The 25,597-nt window shown below is 49.7% G+C and overlaps 1 pseudogene; it reads left to right on the forward strand.

The window, feature by feature from the left end:
* Nucleotides 1-1,343: 1,343 nt before the first annotated feature.
* LOC131401782 (tubby-related protein 4-like) lies at nucleotides 1,344-24,948 on the forward strand (annotated as a pseudogene).
* The last annotated feature ends 649 nt before the right edge of the window (nucleotides 24,949-25,597 follow it).

Below are 25,597 nucleotides of genomic sequence, written 5' to 3' on the forward strand. Positions count from 1 at the left end.
TCTAAGTTGTACATATTATCTTAGGAGGCTCAGGGGTGGCGGGTGGCGTGTATCTTTAAGATTAAGCATGACTTTGGTAGGAATAGAACTTTAGTCCTAACCTGCACGTAAGGGGGTTGATGATACCAAATACATTTGGTGTGTATTTTTAATGTGCTGTCTGCCCTGTCTTCAGCAGAGATTCTGCCTTGCTCTAAATTAACAGGCGTCTCTCTGGGGTCCACCCTCCGCGTGGGATCCTCTTAGAAGGAGGCCCATCTTGGAAGTACGCCGGAAGCCCCCAGACTTGAGTTCTAGGCTCCGTGGTCCTCGTCCACGAGGCTGTGACTGCCTGGCCTCACTGTGATGGAAATGGAAGATGAATTATCTTCAGCCCCGCATTGTGTTTTGAAGTTCAAACCAGGATTAGCCGACCCTGGAGGCGATTTTAAGCAAGCGTCTTCATGTGTTCCTTTTATCTTGATGTTTGTCACTAAAGTGTTGGGAAAACTCTGTTCCTATCTGTCATTCATATAAAAGATCTGATAGCCCCACTTCTGATCATTGAAACCCCTCAAGACCTCATTAAATTAGAACTCCATCTGTCCAGATCGGAGTGAAGAAATTCCCTCGCTGCTTCTCCATCACTCCCTCCACCTCCCTCTTTCTTCCTTGGCTCATCTTACATAGATGGCACCCCTAAAGCTTTGGATTTTTTTCAGTGCAACTAGTTTCTAACTTGCACATTTGGATTTCAGCCTGCCTTTTCAAAGCAAATGATGGCCACAGACCCCTCGAGCAGCTGCCACAGGGGCTGTGTTCCCCTCTCTCCCCTTTCCAGATAGCTTTCTACTTTCTTTCTGCCCCATCAGCTCGAGGATGGCTGAGAATAACAGTGACTTAATATCTATGGGTTATAACTGGTGATAGGTCCCAGAGCACTTGACGTCTTTCATCTCCTTTAGTCCTCACAGCTCCCATTTTGCTCATGAGAAAGTAGGAGACTTCCAAGGGTTACATCATAGTTCCCAGGTCACATAGCTCATGACCCCAAATCCAGTGATGGTTTGACTCTAAAATGCTCCCTGTCGGGACAAAAGGGAAGAGCCATCTGGTCTGCCTCCTTACCACCTCCCCAAGCCATGGGAATACCTACCACCAGTTACTTGGGGTTCCAGATAGCAGAGCTTCAGTAAGGAATATGCAGTACAGTCCCCCAGGCTGATTGCATCTCCTGGGAGAAACGTCATAAGAGCTAAGTTAGGTTTTATGGCACCAAATTAAATGAGATAATACGTGTAAAAGAACTTTGTAAAACTTTTCCAGTGCTTTGTGCTGTGGCCTGGGGATCTAACTGCTTTTCAATGGAAATACTGAATTTTTGTAATATGGTATTTAACATCCTCTCTTGTGCTTTTTAAAACCAATATCCTCAAGAACTATCAGGTCACTTGAATTGGCTTGACACAAGCGTGCATGATCTTTGCTTACAAGAGCGACAGCTTAAGCGTAGTCTCCCTTCACTTCTTGGCAGCGCCCCATCATCTCCATCTGCTGGGGACACCGGGACTCGTGGCTGCTGATGGCATCAGGACCAGCCCTGTACGTGGTCCGTGTGGAGCACCGCGTGTCCGGCCTGCAGCTGCTGTGCCAGCAGGCCATTGCCAGCGCCCTGCGAGAGGACAAAGACGTCAGCAAGCTGACCCCGCCCCCCCGCCTCTGCTCCCACCTCCCCACTGCCTTCATCCCCACCATCAAGGTGAAGCCCTTCCACTCACCTTCTCCTCCTTCCTCACTCGTGCTGGCTGCCTGTTCCCGAAGGCTCGCCAAGAGGAGGGCCGAGACAAGGAACACAGGCGAGAGTCCCAGAGCAGGAGCACAGAAGTCACGTCTGCTCCTCTGCAAGATGAAGGTGTGCGGCTCCGCAAAGTCCCACCTCGGTCTCCCACGCGCGCAGTCTGTCCCTAGCATCACCCTTAGTGTCCACAAGAGAGTCACCTTGTGTGATAGGCATTAGCTTTCTCATGGCAGAGGCAGTATCCCGAGCGTGGCTGCCGTTGTCGTCCTGATGATCAGTCTGCCTTGTTCAGTCCTGACTCCCTGGCAGATGCTGCCGTTATCCCCTCTTGAGAAAGCAGGAAACGCGTTCTTAGAAGTGAGGGACTTGCTCTGTGGCTCGTTAGGGGAACGGTCAGGATGGGACCCTGTCAATCCCGGGGCCTGCTCTCCTCATCACTGTGCGGAGGGGCGACCCTCACCCAGCCCTCGCTGTCAGCGTCCTCTGTGCTGACTGGAGCTTGAGAACTGGTCTGTCGCTATGGTGGTATGTGGACTGGACCTGCCTGTGGCTGTTCCAGTGTGGGTTCCCCGTTCCCTCTGGCCCTCCGCACGTAGGTTGCTTCCTGTGTTCTCTTTTTTGTTTTCTGTCTCTGCTTCTAAGTATCAGATTGACTTCTTGGTTAATTTTTTCCTAAAACATCCGAGTTTTAGAATCTGTTGTGATATTTTCTTCAAGTTGCTTTACACTCTTGGTTCCACACCAGTGATTCTGGACCCTGGCTGCTCGTTAAAATCGCCTGGGGAGTTTTTAGAACATACACGTGCCCAGGCTCACCCCCACAAGATTCCAGTTCCATCGTCTGTGGTGGGATCCGGGCTGAGGTCTCTGAAAGCTGCCAGGAGGTTGTGACGTGCGCCCAGAGTTGGGAGTCATTGTTCCGCACCGCACAGTTAACCCTCCCCGAGCTGCCAGCCAGTGCTCCGCCAGGGTAATCAGTGATGTGCACGCTCTTTTCTCTCCACGTCCTGCCTCCAGCCCCCGATTCCGGACCCCGACAACATGCGCGACTTTGTCAGCTGCCCCTCGGCCGGCAACGAGCGTCTGCACCGCACCGTGAAGCGCACAGAGCGCGGCCCGGAGGTGGGCGGCCCGTGCCACACGCTCTGCCTGGAGCACCTGGGCGGGCTCGTGCGCGTCCTCAAGGGGCGGCGCGTCAGCCAGCTGCGCCGGAGCTCGTCATCACGGACCCGCCGTCAGACAGCAACGCAGGGGGGCGCCTCGCCAGGGACTGCAGGCCCCTCTCGGGGGGTGCGGACTGGTATTCCTGACTGCACACGCAAAGGTAACGCCTATCTGTGAACGTTTGGCTAGCGCGGAACATCCCTGAAGCTACTCCGCTTCCAAAATCCTGCTGAAGTTACCGATTCCCTAAGTGGACTTTCCCACGGGTTTTTAAGAGCGCTCCTGAGGCTCCGTGTGGCTGGGGCTGTGGGGGGAGGAGACATCGGCTGTCATCAAGGGGAGGCTGGCACGGGCCTTTTGGGAATGGCAGCCTCCTCTTTCAGTTATTTGTCAGGTATCCACTGAGGGCCTTAATGTGCTGTTGAGACCGTCAAAACAGCAGTGAGTTGCCGTCACTGCCCCCCAGAGCGAGTGATAGGATTAAACGTTTCAGACCTTCAGCCTGCTCCTCAGCCTCCTGCTGGGATCCTGCTTCTGCTGTCGCTAAGCCACCCTTAGCTGCTTTTTAGCTGATGACCAAGGAGACTTTCTTGCTGGTCCGTAAAGATTTCGCATGACAGTCACTCCCTCCTTCTAAAGACTCTCCTATGCCAATCTTCATGACTCCGTTGCCGTATTCAGGGGGCTCACTACGCACCTCTCTCTGGGACCCTAGAGTGTGAGCCTCCAGGGAAGGGACTTTGCTCTTTTTCTTTGTAGTCACAGTCGAGGCCTGTGGCCTCTGTCAGCAGTACCTGCCGGCTCAAACGTTCCGCCGCCTCCCTGTGAAATCTTGTCGGTCACCTAGAGCAGAGTGAGCAGCTGTCCCCTCTGTGCCCATCACCCGTCAGTCAGTTGAGCTGCTGGTATCCCTCGGGGCACACAGTCCCTGAATCCTGAGGGCCCGGAGGGAGGGAACTGAGTCATCTTTGTACCCCCAGTGCCTGGCAAGCACCTGACCGTGGGACAACGTGGGTTGAATTAGATTTGTTTTCATTAGTTCATACTTGTTCTCTCCACTTCCCATCTCCTGTTCCCTCTCCCGCCCGTTAGACTGGCCTCTGCCCCCATTCTGTCCCTGAAGCCGCTGCGCCGTGCAGCATCACCAGTTAGCCGAGTGTCACGTGCAATGGGCTTTTTCAACCTTGGCCTCACTTGCCCACCTCAGTATTTTACAGTCGATCCACTTGCTGTCTGCTTTTCTTTATTGGAATGCTCCGCATCTGTAGCAACATTCTGCTGTCAGTGTTACCGCGTAAGATTGAAAGCAGTGAAACTATACTTTAAAAATTGGATATTAGTCAGTTATTTCGTCTTTTGAGTCATGTGATGACCTAGTACCAAGAACAGGGAGAGCGAGAAGAATTGGAGGCTCGTAGGAAGGCAGGTGGAAAGGAGGGAGAGGGAAGATTCAGAAGGAAGGAAGGCAAAGTGAGAGAAGCCAGAGAGCAGTGCACGTGAACTTAGAAGGAAGTTGCAGTTTCAGGGGAAGAGAGAAGACAGGAGCCATGGCGGTTAGAGATGACTGATGGGGGGACTTGGGAAAGGTCCTGAACCTGAGGGTGCATCGCCGGTTCTCAGCGGGGTCGTTGTCTCTAAGGTTCCTCCCGTGTATGCAGTTTTATAAAACCTATGCTCGGATTCCGTGTTGACGGAAAGTTATGTGAAGAGCTTGCTTCTGTTCCCCCGCTCCTGTGCGTCAATTTCCCACTGAAGAACAGGACAGAAGCAGCGGGGGCTGTGCTATAGGGACAAGGCTGCAGCCTCCTAAGACCTTGCTTGCGTGGACCTGACCTGAGCGTCCCAGCCTGCTTCTCCGTAGTGGTCACATTTGTCAGCTCCTCCCAACACAGGCTGGCCCGGTTCCTAACAGGCCTGTGGGGAAGGAGGTGTTGTGTTTTTATAATGAAAAGGTTGTAAAGCAAAGCAGATAGGCGGGACGTATTGAGTGCCTGCCTTGTGCATGGTCCTCGAGTCTCCTCGAGGTGGTTGTGAAGCAGTGCTGGGGCATCTCTGCTTTCAGGAGTTCATGATCCCTTTTGGGTGAAAGACAACTTAACACTTGAAAAGTTCAATAAAAAAGTCAAGATTTAAATACCTCGAGACAAAAATAGACGATGTGTCACAAGGCAGAACATGACTAATTTCCAACTGAGTGGTAGACGTAACCTGGTTCAGAGAGGAGAGGGTTCCTGACTTTGAGAAGCCAGGACTTGCTCATCGTGAGAAGCTGATGAACTCTCTCAGTCCTCCATGTCATCGTTTCTCAGATGTGGTCCACGGGCCACCTTCCCGCAGATCGCCTGGGAGACTTACTTGAATCCAGGTTCCTAGGCCTGCCCCTTAGATTGGTTCAGCATGTTGGGGGCGACGCCTAGAAATCTGCAACTTAGTGGGAGCTCCAGGGGATTGCTATGCTCTGAAGTTTTTGATCCTCTGTTGTAAATGTCCCCCAAGTAACTTAACAAATGTGTTTCTCAGAATTACCAGTGTGTGTTTGTATAATAGATAGCATGAATCCCAATAATTTTTTTTTTAACAAAAGTTCACAAATTTTCCAAAGGAAATCTTTAGTCAGAGCTTGCTATGGACTGAATTGTGTCCCCCCCAAAATTCACATGTTAAAATGCCAATCCGCAATGTGACTGTATTTGGAGATAGAGCTTTTAAGGAAGGTGGGGTCTCAGTTGGATGGGATTGATGGCCTTATAAGAAAAGCAAGAGGGAGAGCTCTCTCTCGACACGCACGCATACACTGAGGAAAGGCCACGTGAGCACACAGCAAGGTGTGCATCCACAAGCCGAGACCCCAGCCAGGCTGGCACTCTGACCTTGGGGCCTGTCAGCCTCTATTATCACGTGAGCCAATTCCTTATGATCTCTCTCTCTTCTTCTGTATGTGTGTGTATATGTATTTGCCTCCTATTGGTTCTGTTTCTCTGGAGAACCCTGACTAACACAGATTTTAGTACTAAGAAGTGGGGAACTGCTGTAACAAATACCTATAATGTGGAAGCAGCTTTGGAACTGGGTCATGGGTCGAGGTTGGAAGGGTTTTGAGGTACACGTTAGAAATATGGATATTAGGGCCATGTCTGGTGAGGTATCAGACAGAAATGAGGAACATGTTATTGGAAACTGGAGGAAGGCGATCCTTGTTGTAAAGTGGCACAGAACTTGGCTGAACTGTGTTCTAATGTTTTGTGGAAGATAAAACTTGCAAGCAAATGAAATTGGATATTTGAGAGATTTCTAAGCAGTTTTGGAGGATTGGCTTGGTTCCTCCTAACTGCTTATAGTAAAATGAGAGAGGAGAGAGACAGACTGAAGAAGGAATTGTTAAGCAAAAAGGAACCAGAACTTGGAGATTTGGAAAGTTCTCAGCCTGTCCATACGGGCCAAGACGAAGGAAGGCTGTTGACTTCCTGGATTTGACAGGACGGGATGATGGAGCTGGTCGGCTAGGAACATGCACTATTCTTCAAGAGGGAAAAATGACCCCAAAGGCGATTCAAAGGTCATCAGGGCCACTGCCTCAATTTTAGTAGGCCAGACAGCCTCCACTCGGAGCCTTGAGGACAAGATCCCAGCCCCACAGAGCCGTGGGGACCCTCACCTCGAGCTGTGGGGTGACACTGCCACCCCAGTGGGCCTGGAGGGCAGAGTATTGAACCAAAGAGGGTTATTCTCAAGCCTTAAGGTCTAGAAATTCGCCTTACTAGGCTTTGGACTTGCCTGAGGCCCTTCCTTCTCTCCTGTGTCTCCCTTTGGGATGAGAATGTCACCCTGTGCCTGGCCCGCCGCCATCTTGTGTGTTTTGGAAGCACGTAACTTGTCTGGTTTCACAGGTTCACGGCTGGAAGGGAGTTTTGCCTCAGTGTCAGTCGTAGCTCGGCTCTCACCCATTTCTGATTGAGGTGATATTTAGATGAGACTCTGGATTTTAGACATGAGCGTTAATGCTGGAGTGAGTTAAGACTTTTGGGAGTGTTGGGATGGAATGAATGTATTTTGCGTGGGAGAAGGATATGAATGAGGGGGCAACCAGGGGCGGAATGTATGGACTGAATTGTGTCCACCCCACAAGTTCATATGGTGAAGCTCTAACCCTCATGTGACTGTATTTGGAGACAGGGCTTTTAGGGGGTGATTATGGTTAAATGAAGCTGTAAGGGTGGGATCCTAATCTAGTAGGATTGGTGGCTTTGTAAGAAGAGGAAGAGAGATCTCTCTGCACACACACACACACACACACACGCTGAGGAAAGCCCACGTGAGGACACAGTGAGAGGGTGGCCGTCTGCAGGCCAGGAGGACAGCCCTCAGCAGAATCTGGCATGCTGGCACCCTGATCTCGAACTTCCAGCCTCCCAAACTGTGAGAAATAAATTTCTCTTGTTTAAGCCACCTGGTCTGTGGTATTTGGTTATGGTAGCCCAAGCAGACTAAGACAGAACTTTTATTTAAAAGCTTTGAAACTGTGCTTAAAGATTTTTTTAAAATTCTAAAAAGATACCTGATTTGGGTTGTGTGTTTTGAAAAGGCCTCAACCCAGATGAAATAAGCATATTCTTGCAAACTGACAAAACTGGGATGTGAAGCCCCAAACAGTACAGTTCAGCCTTCTGTTCTCAAAGAGGAATCCCAACTTACGTTTTTCTACAACTTGTATGTTTCTTCCAGAATTTTCATGATAAATTAATGACACAGAATCTCTAGAAATAAGAGGTACAGATGTCCATCACCCCCAGGCTCCCTGGGTCTTACTCTGACGTGCTGCACTGAATTTCTAGTTGTTGATGACAGGGAGCAGAGTGATGAGCCTCCAAATGTGTAACTGTAACACTGAACAAGCAGGACTTGGGGCTTGTCTCAGAAAGCAACTCCCTTCTTCTCACGCCGCCCCCTTTAAGTCCGTTCTATGGGGAAGTCCTTCTGCTCCTGGGCAAGTGGTTCTCAGCCCTGGCTGCTCATGGGAATCACCGGGGAGCCTTAAAAATCGACAGTGCCCACGTCCACCCCCAAGATCCTGCTGCAGTTAGTCTGGGGTGCAGCCAGGCGGCAGGGAGAGACCTCGTTTTTCTTTCAGGAAGTATTTATCGAGTCTCTGCGTTGTTCTGGTCTCTAGAGTTACAGCAGGAGGCGAGACAGGCAACTCTCCTTCCACTAGTTGGGGAGACAGACAATAGAATAAAAGTGGTTATGAATGCTTATGCCCCCCTAAATTCGTATGTTGTAATCCTGATGCCCACTGTGATGGAATTAGGAGGTGGGGCCTTTGGAGGTGATTAGGTTATGAGGACGGAGCCTTTATAATCATGAGATTATTGCCTTATAAAAGTGGCTCCAGAAAGTAGCCCCTTCTGCCATGTGAGGACACAGCAAGAAGTCAGCCGTCTGCAACCCCAAAGAGGGCTGTGACCAGAACCCCACCACGCGGGCACCCTGATCCCGGAATTCTAGCCTCCCCACTGTGAGATGTAAATTTCTATTGTTTATAAGCCATCCAGTCTGTGGTATTTTGGTATAGCAGCCCACACAGACTAAGACGTGAGTAAAGGAAAAAAGCAAAGGGTATGACATCCAGCAATTACAAAACCCCGGCATCAGCAAGTCGATGTTGCCGTGGACAATGTTGAGGTGTTGAGTGGACAATACATTACTGAATTTCCTCAGGTCGGTGAACTGGCTCTGTGCTCGTGAACACAGGGGAAGCGTTCTGTGGGCTTACATGCATTTTGGAATCGTGGCCAAACTTCCTTTGATCTAGGGCTCCTAAGTTAAATAATGTAAAGCACTGCTTGGGGCGTGTGAATTAAGCCTTTTTGTTTGCTGGAACTCAGATGCACACCACTCCAACTTGCTGGATTCACGAGTCGTGCCTTCTGATTCAGGAAGTAGCTGAAGAAGAGGCTGATGTAGTAACACCGATCGGGCATCAGCTAGTCTCCTTCCAAGTAGCACGCCAAGTTGTTCTGCTCTGCCTCCAGGGCCCTCAGAGAGGCCCTGTTCACAGATGTCACCTCCACACAGATGTCGCCTCCACGTGTTCAGAAACAGAGATTAGTTTGGATTACAAACTCATTCTTTCAAATGTAAACAGCCCTTCTGAATGGTAAAATCGCTCATAGTCTATAAATTATTTCATTGTGATTGAATGATGCAGCTTTTTTATTGCCTGGCAAGGCTCTTGGAGCCTTGAGGGAATGAGGCTTTTGTCAGCAAAACAAAGTGATTTTGAAGAATGAGGTACTTCCAGTGAGGGCAGACCTGGGGTGGGGCAGAGCAGGGTTTGGGTGGTGAAGGGATGTGAGGGGGTGTGAGGCCGTGTGAGGAAGGCAGCAAAGGAGAAGGGGTTTTGAGGAGGATGTTAAACATGGACTTCATCTACTCTGCAGTTTTGTGATGGCCCCGTTGCTGTATCTGTCGTCTTCTGCCTTGGGGCCTCTAATCTTCTACATAATGGCCAATTGACAAGGTTGTTTTGAGTGGCTTCCACGCAGGCACCCTCAGGAGTACCCAAAGCTCCCACTGAAAGTCCTGCCACACAGGTCTTCTTCCAGCCGTTGCTCGAAGCAGGCAGGCACCTCTAGCAGGTGGGATAGCCACCCCCTACCCCCCCACAAGCATCTTTGTGGCGGTTCCAGGAGACGGTTCTGACACGCCAGACATTAACTTCTCGGGGTCCCTGAAATGGACCCGACTCTGCCAGGTCTTGAGTCCAGAGCAGGCCCAGAACCAACAAGGGCCTTCCCCGGTCCCAGGGCAGAAGCAGGTTCTGGGGGAGTCAGTGAGTCAGCAAGCCCCTTGCCCGGCCTGGGTTCCCAGGCTGCCCGTGTGAACCCAGATGGAGCCTGGTGTGTGGTGAGGCACAATAGTGCGCCGTTTTGTTGCCAGGTTTGGCACAGTAAGCAGTGCCAGACTGTTGTACATTCCAGAGGCATTAAAATTCCACGCCCATTTGCTAACCGTAGAAGTAATGGGCTACTTTTGCTTAGAAAATATAATGGCATAAAAATGTAAAAGGAAGACAATGCTCTGCTCCTTTCTGTTTCAACCTGTAGACTTCAAACGGCGGCCTATAGAGTCAGGCTGTCCTTAGTTCCTAGTAATGATCGTCGTGAGGTTCTAACTGATGTCACTTCCCTAAAATCTACTGCTTGGTATCTTACCAGATGAAATCTATGGAAACAGCTTGATTTCTACCATGATCGACAGCTGCAGCTGCTCAGACTCCAGTGACATTGAACTGAGTGACGACTGGGCTGCCAAGAAATCTCCCGAGCTAGCAAATCACCCAAACTCCCAAGGTAATCTTGGTCTGTAGGGGCGTCCTCCCTTTTTGAGCCTCTGGAGGTGTGTCTGTGTTGTGTCTGCAGCAGAATCCCATTAACCCACACCAGAGGAGCATAGCAAGAGGCAGTCCAAGTCTGTCGTCTGGAAGATCTGCCTGTGATAATTATAGCTTTCCTTTACTCTTCCCTTCAGGACAGCAAAAGATCCCCAGGAAGAAGTTTGCTGAACCCTCAGAACTTCTAGGGGTCAGCACTGGTGGTGGGTGGCAGGAGCGGCCGTAGCTTTCTGGCTTACTTGTTTTTATTTCTGGTCTGAGAACAGTAAGACAGAGGTTTTACAGTGTATGTAGTGTGTTGAAAGGAATGCCGAATTAAATGCCTTTGATGCTGTAATTGGAAAAAATAGTATTCTAAAAAAAATGTTTGGGGGGGCCAGCCCAGTGGCATAGCAGTTAAGTTCATGTGCTCTGCTTTGGCAGCCCGGGGTTCACAGGTTCGGATCCCGGGCACAGACCAATGTGCTGCTTGTCAAGCCATGCTGTGGTGGCGTCCCATATAAAGTAGAGGAAGATGGGCACAGATGTTAGCCCAGGGTATCTTCCTCAGCAAAAAAATAAAGAAGAGGATTGGCATCAGATGTTAGCTCAGGGCTGATCTTCTTCACACACACAAAAAATTTCTATCCTAAGGGTTTGTCCTAAAGAGTGGCAAAAAGCTAAAAGCAGATGGAAGGGCCTGCAGTGTCATAGATAAAAAACTCTGCCTTGCTCGTCCTGACCCTGCCACCGAGGGCTCTGTAACCTCAGAATGTAACGTTGATCCATGACCTGGAGACCAGTTTCCTTGTCTATGAAGTTAAAGGGTGGAGCAGATTTTCACTAAGATCCTTCTAGCTCTAAAATTCTTGATGCTGTGTGAAATGAAGGTCTAATGTACGTGCAGATACGTACCTGCCCAGATTGTAAACACATAATACATTGTGCAGTTGGTAAACCAGTGTATTCACCACCCAGTTGAAGATAAAGAATATTTCCATCATCCTGGAAAGTTCCCTTGTACTTTTTCCCATTCGACACCCACTCCCTAGAGTAATCACTGTTCTAACTTCTGTCAGCATAGATGAGTTTTGCTTCCTCTTGAGCTTCATATAAATGGTGTCAAACCACATGTCCTATTTTCTTATTTGGCTTTTTTTAATCAACATAATGACTGTGAGACTCATTCATGTTGTTGCGTGTATCAGCAGTTTTTCTTTTTTGCTCTGTGGAATTCCATTGTAATGAATATACTACAATTTGTTTATTCCGTTTACCAGTTGAATGTTTGGTAGTTTCCAGTTTGGGGCTATCATGAATAAAACCATTGTAGACATTCTTCTACAAGACTTTCTATGGACGTATGCACTCGTTTATCTCAGGTATATGCTTAGGAGTGCGTTGTAGGGCCACGGGGTAGACGTATGTTCAACTTTATTGGAAACTGCCAAACAGTATTCCAAGGTGCCTGTTGTACCATTTTAAATTCCCACCAGCAGTATATGAGAGTTCTAGCTGCTTCCATCCTCACCTACAGAGTATTGTCATTTTTTGAAAATAATTTTATCCATTCTGGTAGGTGTATAGTGGTATCTCATGGTAGTTTAATCCTAATATCTTCAATGATTGATGATGCTAAGCAGCTTTTTATGTTTATTGGCCATTTGGATATCTTCTTTTGTGAAGTGTCTGTTCAAGTCTTTTGCACCTTTTTTTGTGTATGAGGAAGACCAGCCCTGAGCTAACATCCGATGCCAATCTTCCTCTTTTTGCTAAGGAAGATTGGCCCTGGGCTAACATCCATGCCCATCTTCCTCTACTTCATATGGGACACCACCACAGCATGGCTTGATAAGCAATGTGTCGGTCCACACCTGGGATCCAAACCTTTGAACCCCGGGCCACCAAAGCGGAGCACGTGAACTTAACCACTACACCACTGGACCAGCCCCTTGCCCATTTTTTATTGAGTTGTTTTTCTCTTATTTAGAGTTGTAGGAGTTTTCATGTATTCTGGCTATGAGTCCTTTAGCAGATATATGGATTGCTGTATAGTCTAATGTGAATTTCTTCTTTTATGATTAGCACTTTTCGTGTGCTGTTTAGGAAATGCTTTTGTCCTGTTTTGTCTACCCTAAGATCATGAGACATTCTTCTGTTCTCTTCTACAAGCTTTATAGTTTTAGCCTTCACACTTAAATCTCGGATTAATTTTACACCTCAGATTAATTTTTGTGTATAGTCTGAGTTAGGGGTAAACATTCATTTTTTTCCCATATAAATATCCAGATATCCAGCAATCTGTTCGATTTATTTTTTTCATCTTTATTCTAGGCTTGTTAAAATTGCAAATAAAATTATGAACTTTTCTACACTTCTACAGTGTTTTGGCTTTTCCCATTGGTTAAGGAGAAGAGGACATTTAATACATAAGCAACCAAATCTTTCACCTGTAAATGTCCCTGGAAAGCTCCCGGATGTTGCGGTCTCTGGAGCTGGTCCTCTTTCCTTCCGTCTTTCTCAGTGTTGAGTGCCCCTACGCAGCAGCCAGGCCAGTTGTCCTCGCTCAGAGCTTTAACCAGCTCGGTCCCCCTGTCCTCCCACACTTTGGGAGCCCTAGGTGTCTTATCAAGCTCTCAAGCAGTATCTGTGAGGCTTAATGCTTTTCTTTCAGGGAATGTCATCAACCTTACCATATTCACTTTTATAACGCTCTCTTTGGGGTAGACTGCCATTAAACACGTGTGTCCCCATGTTATAAACAAAGGAACTGAGGGCCAGACATATAACATAGGATCAAAAGGCAACAGAAAAACTTAGATCCACTGATTTGATGTCAATATTGCAGGGGGGAGATGCTAGGTAAGTCTGTTGAAATCCCAGCACTGTGTTAGGAACTATAAAGCCATTCTGGACTTAGGTGAGAAACGCCTCTTCCACCCGCCACTTTCCTCAGGACGAATTTTGCAGACCCCTGGCAGAAGACATGTGGACGATTCCAAACTTACTATTAGTCAGTAGAAAGTTTTCAGTAGAAAGTTAATTCTCTGAGGTTCTTTAAAAATGAATCACTCAATTGAACCTCACTATATTGTTGAATATATATTATTCGATATGCAGTTCTGTCCTTCTTTCCTCGTGTTCATAAGGCAGAAGCAGGCGGGCGGGGCCTGGGTAAATTAAGGGACCTTGCCCCTGGGAGTGGCACATCCACGGTGACTGGTGGACAGTGAAGGGAGTGCCAGGAGTGCAGGCGCCGTCCCCACCGGGGCGCCTGACCCTCGGGGCCTTGCCTCCGCAGGATCAACATTGAGTCTTGGAAGTCCCCCAAGCTGTCCTGGGCGGTGCAGGAGATCTCCAGGTCTCCACGGTTGCCGATGCGCAAGCCCTCCATTGGCTTCCCCAGCCTGACGCAAAGAGAGTTTCCCTTTGAAGACATCACTCAGGTAGTGTCGGCTTTCGGGTGGTCCCCTGATCCAATGCTCCTCTCCCCTCCTCAGTGTGTGCTTGATGGCCGCTGAACCCTCGGTCCCCTCTCTCCGTGCCTGTCACCGCAGTTGCAGACACGGGCGTAGAGAACTAGAGACTGTCTGCCCTCCTCCATGCTCCGTCACCTCCACATCCCGAGGGGCCTTCTTCCCACCTCGGGCATCCCCCTGTTGCCACAGGAATCTCCTCACAGGTAGCTCTGGTTGAGACACAGCCACACTTCTCACCTCTGCTCCCTCAAGCCGCTTCTGACCCTTCAGTGACTCCAGTGTCGGCAGGAGCCAATCCCTGGTGACAGCCCCACTGCCTGGCCTGGCCTGTCTTTCCCTCCTGTCCTCCTCGACGCCCCCTCCTCTCCAGGTGCCAGAGCCACACTGTTGACTCACCTCTTCCCGCCTTTGTGCCTTTGCCCTGCCTGGGTAACCCGCTCCATCTCCTCACCCTCCTTTCTGCGCACGTGCTTCCAGATAGAACTTCCCCTCTGTCGTGAAGGCTTCCTCCCCTGGCTCAGCCACAGTAATCCCAGAGCATCTTGTTTGTAACTCCCTCAGGACATTTCTCAGTCACTTCCTTGTATATAAATAATTACAGGCCTTCTCTCCTCCATTAGGTTCTAAGCTCTTTGAGGAGCTGTATTTTATTCATCTTTATTATTGCCCTTGCACACACACACACACACACACACACACACACACTCATGCATGGTTTCGGCATAGTGATAAATTCTTAAATTTTTAAAAATTTGATTGAATAAGAAACAGATAATTGGGTAGTTTTGGGATATACTGGTATCAGTGCAGCTGATGTTTCCAGGAGAAATATCAAGGATGAAAATGGGTTCAGAGCCAGGTGCTCTCTCTGGTTCAGTGACTGGGAGGAAGGAGAGGTAAAGAAAAAAGTGCCCAAATCACTTTTGTGCCTTTTTAACCTACACACATGTGGACACACCGGGACACACCCGCCCCCACTCCCAACCTGAGAATGACACCTCGCTGAGCCACCACTTGCAAATGGGCGCCTGACATGCTGTAGGCAGCTTCTGGTCTTAAAAACAGTGGAATGACAGAAAGCGAATATTTCTGGCAGTGCCCACGTGTGGCTTTTTAAGCAAAAAGTGTTAACATCCTTACTTCTTGAGTGATCAATAGAAAATATGGAAATAGATTGTGATTTTTCTCCTTTTTTTTCCCACAGCACAACTATCTTGCTCAGGTCACGTCTAATATCTGGGGAACCAAATTTAAGATTATGGGCTTGGCTGCTTTCCTGCCAACCAACCTCGGTGCAGGTAAAAACTGCATCCTGTTCTCTGCCCACTGTCCCGGTTGGAACTCAGGCTGAATAAGCATTTTCAACCTTTGGTGGCCTAATGTAGAAAATGAGCTCTTATGACACCAAAAGATGAGCATGTATTTTACTTCCAAAGTTTGACTCTAGCCACTCTGATTTCACAAAAATTAGAATTATCACTCAAATTGTTTTTTTGCCAGTGGTGTTTTCGTTTTTTAATACAAGCCCTGACTTACAAAAATGACAAAATAGCCGAAATCTCTATCAAAGCTCTTATAGGCTTCTGGTTACTTTGATTTCTGGCCTTTTACTGTGGACAGATTTTGGTACCAGTGTCTTTAGGTTCTTGAGTCAGAAGAAACTCCTGAAGAAAGTCAAGAAGAAAGTGTTCAAGACCTTAAGAAGAAGTTGGCTGACTGTGCAGCCTTAGTGGTAAATCTTTTTTGATTTCATTTCTAAGTACCAGATAAATATTCCCTCCATGAGAAGTTTGAGTCAAGAAGAAAGTGTTCAAGACCTTAAGAAGAAGTTGGCTGACTGTACAGTTCTTAGTGGTAAATCTTTTTGGATTTCATTTCTAAGTACCAGATAAATATCCTCTCCATGAGAAGTTTGAGACATCGAGGAAAATGGAACCCAGGGAGAACCAGGCTGGGCAGAACCCAGAATTTGCCTTCTCTTCTGTATCTGCTTGAATGACTGACGTGTCGTATTTACTAGGGGACCGTGAAGGAGTGAAATGACAGAAGGTCCTTTTCAAAGCAGCTTCATCCTAATGGCCACATCCCTGTGTGGGCTAAGGGCCTGTGTTGTCCCCCACCTTGCTACGTTGCCTGATCATCTAACACGCACACGTCTCTCTAGAAGGCCAGCTTAGCCAGTGGGGTTCACCGATGGCTGGTGGCCCCATCTTGAATGTGGTCTGTGTAACCTACCAAAAATAGTTTTTGAAAAATTCTGGATCTGCCCATTAGAGTTGTTTCAGACACAGTTAGATCCTTTAAAACAAATAATTCTTGCAAAGCAGATGTTAAAAAGACCTGTTGCTGTGTATGCATCTTCAGAGACATTAAATGGTGCTGCATTTGGATTTTTCATTTTGAGGTTTCTCAGCTCAAAGGAAAAAAAGAATAAAAGTAAAACATAAAACTGACTTAGGAAATAACAATAGACAATCCATTCACGTAACGGAAAGAAATCTCTTATGTTTTCAACAGCCGGGAAACCCTCTCATGACCACAAAAGCCTGCCCTTCAGTAATTCAGCAGCACCCTCATGATATGTATGGTGATTCTAATAACCACTGTGTGAGAGGCATGGTTACCCCACACCTGTAATCTGAGAATTTAGCCATCTGCCTACAGCAAATGTTGAAAAAAGGAATGGACGTGCGCATTTGCTCAATGGGTCTTCTCATTCTGCCCTTAGTTCTTGGATGTTGAGTAGATCCATAAAGAAGTCAAGGAGGACCTTAAGATGGGAGGGCCTGTATTAGGAATCTCAGTGCCCAAGACAAAAGCTTGGTGTGTGACTGCGGTGAAATCATTGTCCTAATCGTTGACCTTTTTAAAAAGAGCGTTTTCATTTGTCAAGCTAAAAGAATTTTCCACGTGATTCTACTAGAGAGAAGAAATTAACTCTGGGATTCTAGAGGGTTTGTTACATATGGCACCCTATTAAATAATCTTTGACACTCTGTTAGATTCAAAAAGTGAGTGCTGTTGGATATTTTATATTGAATAATTGGATAATTACATTGAATAATTTGTTTCCTTCAATTAGAATGATCAGGCTCATGAAATTTTTGTGTTTTTAATCTTTTGCATTTCTTAATTTTAAAAATGTGGAATAAATTCAAAATTCAAAAGATTTAAAAGAATATACAGTAAAAATCTTTCTTATCCTCACCCCCAACCACCTAGTTTTTTTCCCTGGAGGCAACTGATATTATTTTTTAAATCCCTCCTGAGATTTTTAATTTTGCATCCTTTTGTCAATCTGAACGACAAAGAATAGCACTTTAATGCATTAATTCTTAAGCTATATGGAACCATCCAGAATTTTTGAGAGAAAATTCAAACTCTCTTTTGTGGGCAAGAGAGAGGAAAACATGAATAAGACCTGTAACGACCCCTGGCGTGGAAAAGGCGTCTCAGCCCACTCAAGCCCAAGGAGCAGCCTTACGACGGTGCTTCAGAGCAGAAGGCCTGGAGCTGTGGGAATGCTGGCCACTCAGCCACCAGGCTGTGAGGTGACAGCCTCGCAGGTAGAACTTGGCTCATCTTAATAAAAAATAAGAATAGGAATAATTAAAGAACCTCTACATATCTCACAGCAAAGAGTATTAAACATAAGAGAAAGTTGACGGGACAGTTTCATCCTGATTTTAACCTATTGTGAAACTTAAATTCAGATTCATTATTTTTTAACTTGTTTTGTCTTCTCTAAATATTTTAGTTGTAGTCTAGGCCTTCTCTTAAATGTCCCTGTTAATGAAATTAAATCTTAGCATTTAAAGAAACTGTGTGGAAGTTCTCCGTGATTCTCTATCCTGAGCATGAAACTGGAAGTCAGGAAGCCCAGAATCCAGTCCCGAATACAGCCCGAGTGTCATTGCTGCTCACCGCGTAGCTGCCCTCCAGTAGCTGCTTGACTGCCCCCTGCGCTTGGCTCTCTGGTTATCACAACTGTTTCCACCAAGTTCTCCTGGTGATTGCAAATGGGATTTTTAAAAAATACATTTGTCATAACCCAGCTCATTCTAAAAAAGAATTTGTCTAAGATAGCCAGACTAAGATAGTCTGGGCTAGACTGAGAATCTGTTGTTCCCGAATCCAGTCCGTGGCCGGGGTGGCCAGTCGTGCACCAGGGGAGGTGGAGAGCTGCTCTCAGAGTCTCCGGCTTTGCCCACACAGGTCACCCCACGTCTCTTCCCGTGACTGTTGATGCCTTGGCTCTCCTCTGGCTTGTCTCTATTAACCGTGCTTTCCTCCTCCCACCAGTAATCTATAAAACCAGCCTCCTGCATCTCCAGCCGCGGCAGATGACCATCTATCTCCCAGAGGTCCAGAAGATTTCCATGGAGTATGTTAATTTACCTGTCTTCAACCCGAATGTTTTCAGTGAAGATGAGGATGATTTACCAGGTGTGTTCACACATCAACTGGTTTGTCACGAGCCCTCTGTTAGTGGGTCGTGACGGGGACAGAGTGGTAAGTAGTCAAGAATGCCAACATGTCAGTCCGTGCCTGCTGCCTCGGTTTGGAAAAGGTACAACTTCCTCAGTAAGGTTGGTGGGTGTGGTGGCGTGTCACTGGAGAAAGGTCACCTACTGTCACTGGTTTGGGGAGGAGGGGAGCTACCAGAGCAAGGACGATGAGGTGGCCGTGATGGCTCATGATCCTAGAGCACTTCTACCATCTCACTTTATCCTCTCGGTAGTCCTCTTAGTCATATGCCCAGATAGGGAAGTTAACAGGACTCATCAGGACTCAGTCAAGTCAGGACTGAAACCCAGTCTCACTGACCCCAGGCTAGCCCTCATCCTCTCAATCCCTGCTTAGAGAATGGCATCTCCCTGTGGTGCCACAGAGCCCAGTTTCTCAAACCTGCCCCACCTCCGGGGCGGAACGTCTCTCTCCTAATGTGCAGAGCGTGTCTCAGTGCATAGAGGCCAGGTCTGAGTTCAAGGTCAAAGCTGGTATAAGTTTTTAAAATCTCAACTTACAAACGTTCAGATCCATAGCATCTTAATTTAAGTCTTTTCTGCTGGGGGGGATCCTATTTTGATTATTAGAATGATTTCTAAGTAGTCCACCAATTATTTATATGTAACTATTCTCAAAAAAGTCCACCTGCAATTTTATAAATATAGAGGCTCCTCTACTTAGAACCAAGCAAGGTTCTGAAAGCCTCTAGCTTCTGAGCCAGAGGAACCGTACACGGCCACTGTATCTTGTCATTCTCAAACGAGGGGCTCTGGACCTCACCGTGGGATGGGGAGGGACACGTGTCCCAACTCGGGCTCTGAACTTGGGGGCGTTGTTGATCTTCCTTCAGCCAGATTTCTGCGTGTAAAATTATTCTACTGTACTTTCTGACAGTAGCCGTCTTTGGTTCTCTGATAGGTATACTTTCTCCTCATGGGTGGAGCAGATGTTCTGGACTAATGGGCGAGGTTTTGCAACCCCATAAACCTGCAGTTTGGTGAAACCTCACACATGAGCTTTATAGCAGCTCTCCTGCTATTTCAGAACCTTGGATTTAGAAGTGGCTTTCACACTTTCCCCTTAGCGCCCTCCGTTCTCCCGGAATGTGGCTAATCTAGCTCTCTCGTGCTCAGCTGTTGCTGCTGTTGTCGTCACTGTTTGTGCTTCCCAGAGAAAGGAGGAATGATTTGTCTCAGGGCTTACACATACTGCTGGTGACGCAACAGAGAGACTCTCCTTTGGCGGGGAAGATGCCTTCCCTCAGTACTCCATACAGAGGAGAGAGCATCTGGAAGAGGGATCTGAACAGGAATCATAGAGAACTTGAGACAGGACCTAGATTCTTGCAGCTAGGGGACAGTCACATTTCAGTGGAGGACCCCAGGGAAGGGGGATGAGTCTGTCACAGGCACGAAGGGTGGGCTTAGCTTTTGATGGACTACTGGCTTCCCTCTGTAGTTCTGGTGAAAGGTCAGCCAGCCTGTGCAATTTCCTGTTAATGCCTGTTTTCTGCGCACGTGCTCATAGTCACGTGGCACTTAGGCCCAGATGAGCAGACCTCCAGCGCTCTGTGGGCTCTTTAGAAAGGGCAGTACTGAACAGTGGCGCTGAGGCCCTGCGTGTGGTCTGCAGATGATTGCTCAAACGCACACTCCATTAAACTCCTCCTGTGTGCAAATAGGGTGGATTTACAGGGTTTTAATCAGTGTGGCTCTAACTTATATACTGTTTGAAATGCTAAAAAGCAGTTAAGTTAGGAAATGATCCTTCCCCTCATATGCAGATCTGCCAAAGGATTCTTATCATTGGTTTCTCTACTGCATTTGACATGGTTCTATTTACAGAAAATTAATTTACGTACAAATTTCAGATACACATCTGCCCCACGACACTTCCCACACTAACCAATCCAAAACCCTGGATAAGCCTACTCAGAAGCCTAGGCATTGAGTCCTCAGTGGAGTTTCATACTGTACCACTGCCCTCCTCTCGCATAAGAATGGGCCGTTTTATGACCATCATGAGTAAAAAGTGTCCTTAAACATTTATTTGCCATGGTACCATTCAGACACGTGGCACCACACTCAGAAGGTTCAGAAGTATTCATTGAAATGCTCTGACAATGCCCTTAGCTCCAGAGCCCACCGATTGCCAGTGTCCTTCCAGAAACATGGAAAAGCTTTGTGTAACTTGAAGGAAGGGTCCAGCTTTCCCCACGCAAAGGCATCTGTGTGTAGGAATTACAGTTTATACGTAAAAGGCCTAGATGAGTTGCTTATTCTGACCCAGTTTCATGGCACTGTTTTGTAAGCAGTTGGTTTTTCTAATCTTCCAGTGACGGGAGCATCTGGCGTGCCTGAGAACAACCCACCGTGTACCGTGAACATCCCCATCGCGCCCATCCACAGGTCAGCTCAAGCTACGGCCCCCACGCAGAGCACAGGACTGGTGCAGTCCCTGCTGGCCAATCAGAACGTGCAGCTGGACGTCCTGACCAACCAGACCACGGCCGTGGGGGCAGCTGAGCACGCAAGTGACAGTGCCAACCCATACGCAATCTCCGACCGCTACTCCAACCCCGGACAGGTGATCTTCGGAGGCGTGGAGATGCGCCGCATCATTCCGAAGCCCCCTCAGCTGTCCCTGCCGCCGCCAGCACAGGGGGCCATCCAGCTGTCGGTGGTGGACCACGGAGACCAAGACCCCGAGCACCTGCAGAAGCCAGCCAAGGCCCTGCGGCCGGTGCCGCAGCTGGCCGCCGAGGGGGACGCCGTGGTGTTCAGTGCCCTCCAGGAGGTCCAGGTGGCGAAGATGAGCCCCCCACCGCCCTACCCAGGAACCATCCCCGCCGCCCCCACCACGGCAGCGCCGCCGCCCCCGCTGCCGCCCCCACAGCCCCCGGTGGACGTGTGCTTGAAGAAGGGCGACTTCTCGCTGTACCCCACGGCGGCGCACCATCAGCCGCCCCTGGGCTACGAGAGGATCACCACCTTCCACAGCAGCGGCAGCGTGGAGGAGGTGTGCCGGCCCGGACGCCAATGCTCTGCGCCGGGAACACCTACACCCTCCCCGGCCCAGGCAGCTCGGCCACCCTGAGGCTCACGGCCACCGAGAAGAAGGTCCCCCAGCCCTGCACCAGCGCGACCCTGAACCGCCTGACGGGGCCGCGCTACTCCATTCCACCGGGGGCCCCGCCCCCGTATCCCGCCCTCGCCGGGACGCTGGGCCCGGCCGGGCCGCGGCGCAGAGGCCGGACAGCAGCCTCATCCACGCCACGCTGCGCAGGAACAACCGCGAGGCGGCGCTGCGGGCGGCGCAGCTGGCCGAGCCCCCGCGCGCCCCGCCGCAGCCGCCGGCCAAGCCCAAGGGCGCGGCGCCTTTCCCCGCGCGGCCGCCGCCCGCCCTCTACAGCTGCAGCCAGTGCAGCGGGGGCGCGGCCGGGCGCGCCGAGCAGGGCGCGGGGGCGGGGGCGCATGCGGCCGGCACGTCCCCGCTGTCCCCGCAGTCCTCCTACAGCCTCCTGAGCCCGCCCGACGGCGCCCGCGAGCGCGCCCACTATGTCAACTCGGCCTTCCCCGAGGACGAGGCGCTGGGCCAGCACTGTCCGTCGAGAAGCCCCTGCGGCACCCCGCGCTGCCCGAGGCTGCGGTGGCCGGGAAGCGGCCGCCCCCTTACCAGTGGGACCCCGTGCTGGGGGAGGACATCTGGGTTCCCCAGGACAGGACAGCACAGACTGCAGTGCCCAACCCCCTGAAACTGTCCCCTCTGATGGCAGGTCAGAGCCAGCACCTGGACGTGTCCCGAGTGCCCTTCGTCTCCCCCAAGTCGCCCGCCAGCCCGACTGCCACTTTCCAGACGGGCTATCTGATGGGAGTGCCCTACCCAGGAAGCTATAACACCCCCCCTTTGCCGGGAGTGCAGGCTCCCTGCTCCCCGAAAGACACCCTGTCCCAGACACAGTTTGCACAACAGGAGCCCGCCCTGATCCTGCAGCCCGCCTACCCGCCCCCCCTCTCCTACTGCCCCCTGCCCCCCATGTATCCAGGAAGCTCACGTGCTCGAGTTTACAGCCGCCACCTATCGCCTTGCACCCCTGGAGTTCCTACAGCGCGTGCCCGCCCGTGCACAACCCCCAGGGCATGCTCCCCCCAAGGCACACTTGGTGGTGGAGAAGCCCCTCGTGTCCCCACCGCCCGCCGACCTCCAGAGCCACCTGGGCACAGAGGTGATGGTAGAGACCGCTGACAACTTCCAGGAAGTCCTCTCCCTGATGGAAAGTCCAGTCCCCCAGCGGCCGGAGACATTCGGGAAGAAGAGCCGGAAGCGCCTGGACAGCCGAGCCGAGGAGGGAAACGTTCAGGCCACCACAGAGGGCGAGATGAAGAAGGACGCTCGGACTCTGATTGACTTGAATTCCCTGATCTCCAGCCCCCGCCTGGGGAGGGAGAAGAAGAAAGAGAAGAGTCAGAAAGACCAGCTGAAGTGGAAGAAGTTGAACAAGAGGAACGGGTTCCAGGACAGCTGGGAGAGCCAGCCTGGGCTGGGCGTCAGCGGGGACGAGCTGGTGACCCGGAGCCAGGGCGGCCAGACGGGCTGGAAGGGCAAGCGCAGCCTGCGCGCGGCCGGCGAGCCGGAGGAGGCCAAGGGCCGCAGGGCCAGCGAGCGGGAGGACGGCCGGCCGCGCAGCCAGGGCTTCATGCACGTCATGGCCAACAAGCAGCGGCTGTGGACGAGGCCACGCAGGGGCGCCAGCTGGACTTCGGGGGGCGGGTGACCCAGGAGTCGGCCAAGAACTTCCAGATGGAGCTGGACGGGCGGCAGGTGAGAGCCTGGCCCGGGGCCACGGCGCGGCTGTCTCATCCTGATGGGCCTCTGGGGACCTTTAAGGGGGGGGGGCAGGATATCAGTGCCTTGGCCTTGGGGGGGCGTTTCTCAAAAGGCCGCACGGGAAATGTGGAAAACAGCTGGTGTCTCTCGGGGCCAAGTGGAGTTGTGATTTTCAGTGTACCCCTTGCTGTCTTGTCTTTATTTCTCATCAGAGTAACACATGCACTGATTTTTTAAAGTCAAATGCTTCTACAAGACCCGAGAGGACCCCTAACAGGCCCCTGCGCGCTCCCAAACCTCAGCCTCCCCCAGAGGGCGTGCTTCCACCTCTGTTGGCTTTTTTCTGGTATTTGCCACCATATTTGTAAAGAGCAGGGTGTCTACTATTTGGTGATTTTTCAGTTTTCAGCATCGTGTATTGACTTCTTCCTGAGGAACGTGAGGGTTTGTTTTCTTCACCCCCACTCTCTGACTACACACACGTGAACTTTCCCTGCCCCCTTCCCAGTTGAATCAGTAGTCACTGGTCACCTCCTTATGCCAGTAAGTACCGTTCAGAGCTGAGCCATGTGATATGGTTTCATCACATTTCTTTTTTTATTGGATAGTGGTTTTTGTCCCCCAGACATAATAATTACCCAGTTTTCGTTTGCTTGCTTATTTGCTAATTTCTCTGTGTATTTATTATTAAGTCATTCGCTGATTCCCTGGCAGAATGCAAATCCCCTCTTGGTGCAAACACATTGGGTAATTTGTCGGTTCTTCCTGCTCCAACCTGGAATGGTTGCCCCAGCCCTGCTGTGTAGCTACTGTTCTGGAACTACCCTCCTCCACCATCCTGGAATTCCCTTCACTTCTCCTATTTAAATCTCATTTTCATTAATTCACTCAACAAATGTTGACTGAGCAGCTGCTGTGTGCCTGGCAATCCTCTGAGCCAGGAGTGTGGCCCACAGGCCAGTCCGGCTGCTGCTGCTTTTTATAAATAAAGTTTTATTGGGACACAGCCACGCCCGTCCACTTAAGTATAGTTTATGGCTGCTTTCGCCCTACAGCAGCAGAGTTAAGCAGTTGTGACAAAGACCGTATGACCTACAAAGGCTAAAATATTATTGGCCCTTTACAGAGAGTTTGCCAGCCCTTACTCTAAGTGCTGAAATTAGATCGATGAGGAAAACAGAAAATCCCTATCCTGATGGAGTTTACAAAAATGGAAGAAAGACAATAAATAAGTGTACATAACATGTTGTATAATAATACAGTGTCACGTGGTCCCCATGAGTACTGAAATGACAAGGGCAAGCAGGCTCGGGAAAGAGGCGGTGGCGTTCTGTCCCTCTCTGAGTAGTGACATTGACAGTTGCAGTTGATATTTCTCGTCAGCCCCTTTTAGCCTGTAGATTCTTCTTCCTACTTGTTCTTCCTTTTTCCGTTTCCTGGATGGGGAAGCCCCTTCATTTGACCTGTGGAGCTTTCCATGCCCTGAAGTCTGCTCATTGTCTCCCCACTGCGTTGTTTAACATGTTCCTCCACTCCTTTATTTCCACCAAACTTGTAGTTAGATCGAGAAGCTTGATCAGAGTCACTTTTGTTGGCATCTCGCAGGCTGTGCTATCTGCCTCCAACAGGTGCTGCCCAGACCCGGCTGCCCTGTGTCCCGCCTTGTTTGTGCTTTAATGTCTTTGCTTCCCTCCCTCGCCCCCCAGGTGATGCAGTTGGGAAGGATCGACGGCAATGCGTACATCCTGGACTTCCAGTACCCCTTCTCCGCTGTGCAGGCCTTCGCCGTCGCCCTGGCCACCGTGACTCAGCGCCTGAAATGAAGAGACTGCTGTGCGGAGGAGGAGAGGGAGAGGAGCCTTTCCAGAGGGGCCTGATGGAGATGCTCGAGGAGCCCGCCCGGGCCCCAGGGGCTGGGGACCAGAAGACAGGAGCAGAACTGGAAACGTCTGTCAGGCCCGGGAAAGGCACTGACCTTCAGTTGCTGTCGTTTGTTTGGGCTTTTATTCTCCTTTATTGTCTTTCTTTCTTCTTTCTTTTTAAACAAAAACAAAACACAGGAGAGTGGTATTTGGAAGCAAAGGGTGCAAGGCACCTGGTGTTCTTTCAGGAAACGTGGTTGCTGTGGGAATGTACTCCTGGTGTGCCTGTGTGAGCTGCGGGACGAGGGGCCCTTCAGCAGAAACATGGACTGCCTTCTGGCCTGCTATTCTTTTAGACTAAGGAGTATGCATGCTTTTCATTCTCCACAATGTCTAGCTTTTATTACTCCTCCAACATCACCACCAGTGTAAAAACAAAAAACTTTTTTAAAAGACACAACCAAAAATCCTGAAGGTACAGCTTCTCTTGGGGGAACAACATTTAGTTCACACATATTCTGTTACTCCCCCAGAGGTGACTTGATTAATGAAGGGTGTTTTGGCAAATGCACTGTGTTTGACTAATAAAAGTAGGCTTTGTATGGGGGTG

This window comes from Diceros bicornis (assembly GCF_020826845.1).
Source record: "Diceros bicornis minor isolate mBicDic1 chromosome 16 unlocalized genomic scaffold, mDicBic1.mat.cur SUPER_16_unloc_1, whole genome shotgun sequence".
In the NCBI taxonomy this organism is placed as follows: domain Eukaryota; kingdom Metazoa; phylum Chordata; class Mammalia; order Perissodactyla; family Rhinocerotidae; genus Diceros; species Diceros bicornis.